This window comes from Rhincodon typus, chromosome 4 (genome assembly GCF_021869965.1).
Source record: "Rhincodon typus isolate 14 chromosome 4, sRhiTyp1.1, whole genome shotgun sequence".
NCBI lineage: Eukaryota > Metazoa > Chordata > Chondrichthyes > Orectolobiformes > Rhincodontidae > Rhincodon > Rhincodon typus.
In genome coordinates this window covers 110,060,452-110,072,411 of record NC_063335.1, presented here as the reverse complement: position 1 = coordinate 110,072,411, position 11,960 = coordinate 110,060,452, and the positions used below count along the sequence as shown (strand labels likewise).

General features: G+C 44.5%; 1 protein-coding gene across 1 annotated transcript in view; it reads left to right on the top strand.

The window, feature by feature from the left end:
• Positions 1-11,960, top strand: part of LOC109936126 (AFG3-like protein 2) — a 165,232-nt gene that overhangs the window by 69,886 nt on the left and 83,386 nt on the right. The gene's annotated exons all lie outside the window — the stretch shown is intronic.

Genomic DNA, 11,960 nt, shown 5'->3' with positions numbered 1-11,960 from the left:
CCTATACTCAATGCAATGACCAATTAAGGCAAGCATACCAAACGCCTTCTTCATTATCTTGTCTACCTGCGACTCCACTTTTAAGGAACTATGAACCTGCACTCCAAGTTCTCTTTGTTCAGCAACACTCCCCAGGACTTTACCATTAAATGTGTAAGTCCTGCCTTGACTTCCCTTTTCAAAATGCAGCACTTCATATTTATCTAAATTAAACTCTATCTGCCTGAAGGTACTGACTTTCTGCAGTACATCTTGTTGACACTGCTGCTACTGAGCATCAGTGGTGAGAGAGTGGATGCCAATCAAGTGGGCTGCTTTGTCCTGGATGGTACCAAACCTCTTGATTGCGGTTACAGCTGCACCCATCCAGACAAGTGGAAAGTATTCCATCACACTCCTAACTTGTGCCTTGCTGATGTGGCATTGGGAGCCAGGGAGGAGTTAATCAATGAGTATTCATAGCCTCTGACCTGCCCGTTTACCCACTATATTAATATGGCAAGTCCAGTTTAGTTTCTAGTCAATGATAACTCACCCGCCTCAGAATTTTGATCGTGGAGGATTCAGTGATGGTAACACCATTGAATTGGGATTGAGGGTGATTTAGCAGTTTGGATCAGAAATTGGCTAGCTGTAAGAAGACAGAGGGTGGTGGTTGATGGGAAATGTTCATCCTGGAGTTCAGTTACTAGTGGTGTACCTCAAGGATCTGTTTTGTGGCCACTGCTGTTTGTCATTTTTATAAATGACCTGGATGAGGGCGTAGAAGGATGGGTTAGTAAATTTGCGGATGACACCAAAGTCGGTGGAGTTGTGGATAGTGCGGAAGGATGTTGCAGGTTACAGAGGGACATAGATAAGCTGCAGAGCTGGGCTGAGAGGTGGCAAATGGAGTTTAATGCGGAAAAGTGTGAGGTGATTCACTTTGGAAGCAGTAACAGGAATACAGAGTACTGGGCTAATGGTAATATTCTTGGTAGTGTGGATGAGCAGAAAGATCTCGGTGTCCATGTGCATAGATCACTGAAAGTTGCCACCCAGGTTGATAGCGTTGTTAAGAAGGCGTACAGTATGTTAGGTTTTATTGGTAGAGGGATTGAGTTTCGGAGCCATGAGGTCATGTTGCAGCTGTACAAAACTCTGGTGCGGCCGCACTTGGAGTATTGCGTACAGTTCTGGTCACCGCATTATAGGAAGGATGTGGAAGCATTGGAAAGGGTGCAGAGGAGATTTACCAGGATGTTGCCTGGTATGGAGGGAAGGTCTTATGAGGAAAGGCTGAGGGTTTTGAGGCTGTTTTCGTTAGAGAAAAGAAGGTTAAGAGGTGACTTGATAGAGACATACAAGATGATCAGAGGATTAGATAGGGTGGACAGTGGGAGCCTTTTTCCTCGGATGGTGATGGCTAGCACGAGGGGACATAGCTTTAAATTGAGGGGTGATAGATATAGGACAGATGTCAGAGGTAGGTTCTTTACTCAGAGAGTAGTAAGGGCGTGGAATGCCCTGCCTGCAAAAATAGTAGACTCGCCCACTTTAAGGGCATTTAAATGGTCATTGGATAAACATATGGATGATAATGGAATAGTTTAGGTTAGATGGGCTTCAGATTGGTTTCACAGGTTGGCGCAACATCGAGGGCCGAAGGGCCTGTACTGCGCTGTAATGTTCTATGTTCTATGTTCTATGAATGTCAAGGATTAGATTCTCATTTCTTGGAGATGATCATTACCTGGCATTTGTGTGGTGCAAATGTCACTTGCCATGTTTCAGTCCAAGCCTGCATATTGTCCAGGTCTTGCTGCATTTGGACGTGGACTGCTTCAGTACCTGAGCAGTATCACATACATCAAATGAATTGCGATGAACATGATGTAATCATTGGCAAACATCCCCAGTTCTGACCTTGTAATGGAGGGAAGGTCATAGATGAAGCAGCTGAAGATTGATTGATTGATTGATTTATTGTCACGTGTACCAAAGTACAGTGAAAACCTTTGTTTACGATCATAGTAAGCAAGGACATAGAGATCATATGGTGAAAAAATCTTGGACAAGGCATACACGTTACATTGCACAGAGCGTGTGCTAGGCAAGATCAACGTTAGCAAGATCAGCATGATTTGAAATTGGAGAGTCCATTCATCAGTCTAATAATGCCGGGAAGAAGCTGTTCTTGAACCTGGTGGTGCGTGTGTTCAGGCTTCTGTATTTTCTACCTGATGGAAGAGATTGTAGGAAAGCTTAACCGGGGTACGAGGGGTCTGTGCTGAAGTTGGCAGCTGTTCTGCTGCAACGGTCCATATAAATGGAGACCATGGATGGGAGGTTGGCTTCCGTGATGGTCTGGGCTGTGCACACAACTTTCTGTAGTTTCTTTCGGTCCAGGACAGAGCAGTTGCCATACCAGGCCATTATGCACCCAGAGAGTATGCTTTCAATGATGCATCTGTAAAAGTTGGTGAGGGTCCTTATGGAGATGCCAAATTTCCTGAGCCACCTGAGGAAGAAGACGTGTTGTTGTGCCTTCTTGACCATCTCATCTACATGGGAAGTCTAGGACAGATTGTCGGTTATCGTCACTCTGAGGAACTTGACGCTCTCCACCCTCTCATCCTCAGCTCCATTGATATAGAATGGGGTGTGTTCTCTTCCCTTCTTTCTGAAGCCAATGATCAGTTGAGAGAGAGGTTGTTCTCATTGCAACATGTCACTAAGCCCTCTATCTCCTTTCTGTATTCTGACTCGTCGTTGTTTGATATCCGTCCTTCCATGGCGGTGTTGTCAGGAAACTTCATTTGGAATTTAGCAACAGAGTCGTGGGTGTATTGGGAGCACAGTTGGGGTCTGAGAACGCATCCTTGGGGGGCTCCAGTGTTGAGTGTTATTGTTGAGGGGGTGCAGTTGTCTGCCTTAACTGATTGTGGCCTGTGGGTCAAAAAGTTGAGGATCCAGTTGCAGAGGGTGGAGCCAAGAGCTAGGTCTCGGAGTTTTGAGATCAGTCTGGAGGGGATAATGGTGTTGAAGGCAGAGCTGTAGTCAATGAGCAGAAGTCTGATGTAGGTATCCTTGTTGTCCAGGTATTTCAGGGATGAGTGCAGGGCTAAGGAAATGGTGTCTGCTTTGGACCTGTTACGTAAGTAGGCAAATTGTAGAGGGTTGAGGCAGGCTGGGAGACTAGAGCTGATGTGGGCTGTGACCAGCGTCTCCAAGTATTTCATGATTATTGAGGTCAGACCCACTGGGCGGTAGTAATTAAGGCTTTCTTAGGTACTGGGATGATGGTGGTCTTCTTGAAACAAGTGGGGACTTCGGCTTGTAGGAGGGAAAGGTTGAAGATATCAGTGAATACCTCCGCCAGTTGGTCCACACAGGATCGGAGTGCACAGCTAGGGATACTGTCTGGGCCCGTCACTTTCCTTGGGTTGACTCCCAGGAAGACCAATCTGATGTCTGCAGGGGTGACAGTGTGCACAGGTACATCCAGGGCAGAGGGGCAGGTGACTTTCTATGCTCGAACCAAGCATAGAAAGCATTGAGCCCATCAGGGAGAGGTGTGTCTTTGTCTGCTACCTTGCTCTGCTTCATTTTGTATCTTGTAATTGTTGTTTAGGCCTTGCCACAGGTGGTGGGAGTCTGTATGGTTGGTTTTGGCCTCTAACTTTGTCCGGTACTGCCTCTTGGCATCTCTGATGGCTTTGCAGAGGTCATATCTGGACATTCTGTATACACCTGGATCATCCAACTTGAATGTTGTATGTGAGGTCTTCAGCAGGGAGTAGATTTCCCCGTTCGTCCAAGGTTTCCGGTTGGGGAACACTGATTGACTTCTTTGGTACATGATGCTCCATGCATTTGCTAATGAAGTCCATGACAGTGGTGGTGTACTCATCTAGGTTTTCTGCTGAGTATTTGAATAATGTTCAGCCTATTGATTCCAAGCAGTCCTGGAGACTATCTCCCGCTGCTTCAAGCCAGAATTGAAATTCTTTTTGTGAAGGATCCTCCCGTTTCAGCTTCTGTTGTAAGTTGGGAGGAGGAACACAGTGCTATGATCTGATTTTCCGAAGTGTGGGCGGGGGGGGCTGGAGCGGTAGGTGTCTTTAATGGTTGTGTTGCAGTGGTCCAGGATGTTTGGTGCTACAGTGGGGCAGTAGTTGTAATGGTAGTACCTTTGCAGCATCTGCTTGAGGTTGGCTTGCTTGAAGTCACCAGCCATGATGAATAAAGCCTCAGGGAATTTCATCTCCAGAGTGTTTGTGGCGGTGCATATTTCATCTAGGGCATTCTTCACACACACATGGGGTAATATGGAGACTGCTATCAGGGTGGTGGAGGTGAACTGTTGCAGCAGATAGTAAGGATGGCATTTTACTGTAAGGGATTCTAGGTCCGGGGAGCAATGGCTTGCCAAGGTTGCTACGTCCAGGCGCCAGGAGGTGTTGACCTGAAAGCATACCCCACCACCCTTTGCCTTACCCGAGGACACCTTGTGGTCCATGCAATGTTTGGAGAACCCATCAGCTTGTAGGGTGCATTCAGGAATGGCAGGGGTGAGCCAAGTCTCCATGAAACAAAACACATAACAGTCTCTGGAAAGATGGTTGGGTCTAGGAAATCATACTGAGGAACTTAAGGACCCTCGGTGCCGCAGTTGTAAGGTTCCCATGTGTCAGCCAGGTTCAAGTCGTGCCTGCCCCTAAATTTTGTAATAACATCATGGAACAGTTTAATTGGAAGGAAAAGATCTACGTTATGGAGCTTCCTGCATCCCACCTGGATGAATAAACTGACCCCCAACATGCACAATTATCTTCCTATGTGCCGGCAGAGCATTCTCCCACATCCCATTCACTGTACTTCTGCTGGTGCTCCTTGATCTGTCAGTCTGTCGAATGCAGCCTTGATGTCAAGGGCAGCAACTCTCACTGCACCTCTGGAATTCAGTTGTTTTGTCCATGTTTAAATCAAGGCTGTAATGAGGTCAGGAACTGAGTGGCCCTGGCAGAACCCAAACTGGACATCACTGAGCAGGTTATTGCTGAGCGGGTGCTGCTTGATAGCACTGTTGATGACAGATTCCATCACTTTACTGTGATCATGAGTAGACTGACGGGGCGATAATTGGCTGGGTTGAATTTGTCCTGCTTCCTGTGTACAGGACTTTTTACCTGAACTATTTTCTACATTGTTGGTTAGGCACCTGTGTTGTAGCTGTACTGGATCAGCTTGGCTAGGGGTGCAGCAAGTTCTGGAGCACATATCTTCAGTACCATTGTCAGAATGGTGCGAAGGCCCATTCCTTTGCAGTATCCGGTGCCTTCTGCCATTTCTAGATATCATGAGATTGAATCAAAGTGACTGAAGTTTGGCGCCTGTGATGCCAGGATTTCCAGAGAAGGCTGGAGTGAATTATTGAACTCACCACTTCTGGCTGAATATTGTTGCAAGTGCTTCAACATTCCACACACTGTTCTGCATTTATTGGCTTTCCATAAAAGAAGTAACACTTTGGCCAATGGGTTATTTTTGACACATCTCTGATCCCTTACAATACTGCATTTCAGCACTTCAATGCTGCATTTTGGGGCACACCAGCACTTTTCATTGTAATGCTGCTTTCATGACTCGATTACTTTGTGTCTTCCTGGAATGCTTACACCATCGCTGCCTTGTCTTTTTGCACTTTGCCTCCTCAACAAGGGCTTAAGTCTCACAGTGTCAAGGGATCTGTACTTCTACAAACCAGTGATTGAGCCACATCCGCCATGTGGATCCAGTGCAACCAATGCTGTTAGCCATGATAAATCAGTTAGGGAACTGTACAGAAATCAGTCAGGAGCGCGGTCACATATTCATTGTGACTATCCATTCAAGTCGGTCAAGGGCTGAGCCATAGTCAGTCCTGGGGTCTGTCCATTGACTGTCAAGGGGGTGGAGATGTTTATCAGGGATCACTACTGTGGGAGAGAAGCTGGGAAACTCAATTTTGGGGATTACCGGCAGGCTTCTGGGATACAATATTGGGAAGGTGAGGGGGGAAATCGCAATATATAAAGTGAGAGACAATAGTGCATTAGGGTCCTTGGGTAACCATGGAAGTGAGAGGGTACCAGTGATGGTCACCACCACTTTGCCCTCAATGGAGGGATACTGCAGCATGGTAGTTGGCATAACTAAGCTGCTGGACCAAGGCTCAAGGCTAAAATTGGGAAATGAAGTTGTATCTCAAAGTGGAGGGTGGGAACTTGTGGAGGCTCAGTACTAATGTACTCAACAGGGAAAGAAGAAAGGAACATGCAGGTCATGCAGAGAGGTACCTTGCTTACAAAATGATGAGAGGCATAGATAGAGTGGATAGTCAGAGACTTTTTCCCAGGGCAGAAATGACTATTACGAGGGGGCATAATTTTAAGGTGATTGGAGGAAGCTATACGGGAGATGTCAGAGGTAGGTTCTTCACACAGAGAGTGCTGGGCCTGTGGAATGCGCTGCCAGCAGTGGTTGTGGAGTCAGATAATTTAGAGACTTTTAAGCAAATCTTGGAAAGCACATGGAGGATAGTAAAATGTAGGGTATGCAGGGTAGATTGATCTTAGCAGGATAATAGGTCGGCACAACATCGTGGGTCGAAGGGCCTGTACTGTGCTGTTTAGTTCTATGTTCTATTATCAGGCTAAGCCTGTGACTCAGAGTTGAGGGTGTCCTGTGTGGCCCTCTATACTCATGCAACTTGTAAATGTGACAATCATTGTTACTATGGAGTGGATGGAGCAAATGCTTTTCTTTCCATCTGAGCACACGAGTTCTATGTGTGAGCAATGTGAGGCCTCTCAAGTGGCAATTGGGATAATCAGGAGCTTTCACTGTGTATAGGTTGAAGTCATCTTTAATTATAATAACCATGTCTCACTAATGCATTGTACAGTGCACAGCCCTACTTTTATACTCTATTTTTTCAACAATAAATGCCAAAATTCCAGTTGCCTTTCTTGAACTGGGAATGAATTGCTGAGTTGCAGATCTAAACCTACTCCTTACTGTCCATTATTACAGAGAATGTAAATGGACTGTCATCATGTATAATGATCCTCAGTCTCACTTTTCAGATTAGAATAAACAGCCTCTTGGATCATTTTTTACTGTTGTCAGTTTCTCAGGAATAAGTCAATTTCTAGTGCATGTTGAAACTTAATTAAATTACTTTTTACTATTAGGTCCTAAACTTAGTCAGGTATCTGTTGATTAATAAAGGGAGAAAACTTAATCCAGTAAAATATCTGGATATACTTCTGTGAAAATTTGACACCGCATATTCACATTTTATTCAGTATTTGCAAAAAGTGGCATAAATTTATTCGTTCATTTTCTTCTGTAAATAACTTCTATATTTGTTCTACGTTCATTACTCAGAAAGATCTTAAAAGTTGAGACAATCTTCGTTCCAAAAACTCCTCTAGTTGTCGTTCCTTTTTTTTTCAAGTCAACACTAACAATTTATCATAGATCATAGAAGATCATAGAATCGCTACAGTGTGGAAACAGGCCCTTCAGTCCAACAAGTCCACACCGACCCTCAAACTTGTTTTTTCTGTGGCGATTAGTCAGTGGTTCATAGTGAAAATGAGACAAAGCAGTTGTATGTCGTTCAGAAGAATTGGATTATCATATAATAAGACTGAATGAAACTTAGGGTGAATTAGGTAATGTTACACAATGAAACACACTGCACTCAACATCAATCTATGATTCCTGTGAGTCATTCTTGTTGATTCAATGTGTAATTTTTTTCTTGTTGGAAGTATTTGAGGGAAAATTCTTGCGGGGTTCTAGAAACAGCAACAGTTTCACTTCTTGATAGTTAAAAGTTATTTAGTTTCTGTTTATCCTTATATGATTTCAGCTTACTCTGAAACACACTGTTGAACTTAATACAGCCAGCCATGGTAGCACTTAATCACTGGAGGGCCCGTCAGACCAGCTGTAAAACCTCAAACAACAGCAAAATATTGCAGATGCCAAACATCTGAAACAAATACAAAGTGCTGGAGAAACTAAACAGATTTGGCAGTGTCTGTGGAGAGAGAAACAGAGTTAATGTTTCCAATATGGCTATTCTTCAGAGTAGCTCAGAAGAAATTCTGACGTGCACCAGAAGTTGATCTTGCAATGTAGTGAGATGTTATTAGCATGGATTTGGTTCCTGCACTGGCTGAAGTTACCATGAGACCTTCTCAACATCTGCCCTCCCTGGAGGTGTGGTGAGCCTCAGGTTAAACCACCAACAGTCACCTCTCTCTAATGAGAGAGCACTCCAGTAGGACTATGGTGACCTTACCTCTACCATTCATCGTGTATCCCTTGGCCTTGTTTGTCCTGCCCAAGCGCATCACCTCACAGTTAGCTGGATTGAATTCCATTGGTCACCGAGTAGTCCCTCTGACCAGTATCCTATATCCTCCTGCAATCTAGGGTTAACCTTCCCACCAATTTTCATATAATCTGCAAACTTATTGATCAACCCTCCTACATTTCAGTCTAAATTGGTTGTATATACCACAAACAGCAAGCTCCCCCCACCTCCACCACCTCCCCCCCCACCTCACAACATTGATCCCTGCAAAACCCAACCAGAAACAGGCTTCCACTCATAAAAACACCCTTTGACCATCACTCTCTGGTCCCTGCTACTCAGCCAGTCTGGATTCAATTAGCAAAATTTCCTTGGATCCACCCTTTTGAGTGGACTTGGGCCAGGGTCTCTTACCCTCTCTTTGAGGGTGTCCTTGAAGTGTTTCCTTTGCCCTCTTGAAGCTGCCTTGTTGTGTTGAATCTCTGAGTAGAGCACTTGTTTCAGGATTATCATGTCAGACACGTGGATGATTTGACCTGCCCAGATGGGCTGTTTTAGCGAGTTAGTGATTCAATACTGAGAATACGGCCTGAGAGAGAACATTGAAGGACTTGCAGGATCTTGCAGAGGCAGCAGTGGTAGTATTTCTCCAGGTGCTGACTGTATAAGGTCCACATCTTAGCCACGTAGAAGGGTGGGTATTACTGCAGCTCTATAAAACATGAGCTTAGTGCCCGGTTTGACAAATGTTTAGTGCAAGGCCAATGCTCTCTTATGACTTGAAGGCATTTAATTAATTTCAGTCATATTGTAAACATCAATGGAGACCACAGAGATACAAAGGCTGGCGAGAAGGATAGCAGCTGCTCTCTTAGCAAAATAAAGTTGGCTCTGGGTTAAATACAGACAATGCCTGTGTAAAAACTGTGGGAAAACTGTAGATAATGTAAGACACCTGGACAGAGAACTGTGGAAATTGTAATATGTATGGTGCAACGTTTTGCATAAAGATTGGAAGTTTCTGTAACATACCAGAGTCAGTTTTACACTTCATGATAATAAGACCGGCTGGCCCTGCACATGCATGAAATAAAGGAGTTAACTTGATTTTCCGAATCCTCTTGTCAACTTGTTGATGAGGCCAAGTTCGACAGAGATAAAGACAATCTTGGATTTGGTCTGCAAGCAGCAGAAGTTAAGCAGGTTCCATTTTAATCTGTAGATTAGCTCCATTCCCATGGGCTGCTTGCTGAGTGCGAGGTGGAGCACTGCAGCAAGAAAGATTGAGAAAAGCATCAGCGCAATAATACAGCTGCTTGACTCTAGTCTGAATAGGAATTTGGTCTCAGACCATAAGATATAGGAGCAGAACTCCCTATTCAATCATGGCTGTTATGTTTCTCAACCCTATTCTCTTGCCTTCTCTCCCTTACCCTTGATTCCCTAACTGATCAAGAACCTATCTACCTGTCTTAATCACTTGGCCTCCTCAGCCTTCGACAGCAACGAGTTCCACAGATTGACCACCATCAGGCTTCAGAAATTCCACGTCTCAGTTCTAAAGGGTCATCCCTTCATTCTAAGGCTATGCTCTCCTACTAGTGGAAACAGCTGCTCCGTGTCCACTCTGTCCAGGCCTCTTAGTATTCTGTAAGCTTTAATGAAATCCCCCCTCATCCATTGAGTACAGAGGAAGTCCTCAACCTTTTCTCATATGCCAAGACCTTCACCCAGGGATCATTTTTGTGAATTTCCTCTGGACCCCCTCCAAGGCTAGCACATTCTTCATCAGTTACAGGCCCAAAACTGCTCACAATATTCCAAATGCATTCTCACCAGAACCGAATACAACCTTAGCAGTACAGCTCCGTTCTTTTATGCTAGCCCTCTCAAGATGATTGCAAACATTGTGTTTGCTTTCCTAACTGCCAACTGAAACTGCACGTTAATCTTAGGAGTCCTAGTTCAGGATTCTCTCAAGTCCCTTTGTGCTATTTTCCCCATTTAGAAAATAGTGTACACCTTTATTCTTCCGACAAAGTGCATAACCTCACACTTTCCCACATTGTATTCTTCTTTACCTATTGTCCTAGCATGTCAAAGTTCTTCTGCAGCTTCCCCTCTTCCTCACACCACCTGATCCTCCACCTGTGTCATCTGCAAACTTAGCAACAATGCCTTCAATTCCTTCATCCAAATTGTTCATGTACAACTTGAATAGTTGTGGTCCCAGCATTGAAGCCTGTGGAACTCCACTAGTCACTGGCCGCCATCCTGAAAAATTCCCTTTATTCCCACTCTCTGCCTTCTGTCAGTCAGCCAATCCTCAATCCATGCCAGTATCTTGCCCCAAACACTACAGGCTCTTATCTTATTTAACAACTTCCTGTGTGACACCTTGTCAAAGGCCTTCTGGAAATCCAAATAGATCACATCCACTGGCTCTCCTTTATCTAACTTGCTCATTACATTGTTGAAAATAATTGTCTTCTGCAGAGATCTTCTGAGCTGAGACAACTGACCTCCATCAACCATCTTCCTTTATGCCAGATATACTCCAACCAGCAGAGAGATTTCCCCAATTCTCTTCACCTCCAGTTTTACTAGGACTCCTTGATCCCACACTCTTAATTGTGGCCTTGACATTAAGGGCAGTCACTCTCACCTCACCTCTAGAAATTCGACTCTTTCATCCATGTTTGAACCAAGGCTGTAGGGAGGTCAGGGCCTAATCAGAATCCACAGTAGGCATCAATGAGCAGGTTATTGCTGAACAAGTGCTGTTTGAATGCACTTTTGACGACATCTTTCATCACTTTATTGATCAAGAGTAGGCTGATGGAGTGGTAATTGGCCTGGTTAGAATTCTCCAGCTTTTCTGTGTACAGGCCATAACTAGTCAATTTTCCACATTGCTAAGTAGATGCCAGTGATGTAGCTGAACAGTTTGGCCAGTGGCAAAACAAGTGCTAGAACACAAGACTTCAGGATCATTGCTAGAATGGTGTCAGGACCCATAGCCTTTGCACTACCAATGTCTTCAGCCATTTCCTTGATGTTATGTGGATTGAATTATTTGGCTAAAGACTGCCACCCAGTGTCCTCTCCAAGCTGCACTACTGCCAGTTTCAGATTTCTTGTATGTTAGTATGCCAACGCATTAACTTCCAGTTTCAGAAGTCTGATTGGTTGTGGGATTGCTTGGCTTTGAGTATTGCATGTTGCTTCCACCGTTTAGCATGCCATAGTCCACTGTTGTAGCTCCACCAGGTTGATGCCTTTTTTTCAGGTATGTCTGGAGCTGCACTTGATGGTAGAGTTGGGGAAAGGATGAAGTGTGTTGGGCTATGAGGTACAAATTATGATTGAGTAACAATTCTAATGCTGTTGATGCCCACAGTGCCTCATGGATGCCCAGTTTTGTTTTGCTAAACCTGTTCAAAATCTATCCCATTTAGAAGGTATCTTCAATATGAAGGCAGGACTTTGACTCCACAAGGACAACACACAGGTCCTTTCCACCAATATCATCATGGGCAGATTCAACGCCCAGGTCAAGAAGGGAGTGATATAGTGGTATTGTCACTGAACTACATTATTTATTCAT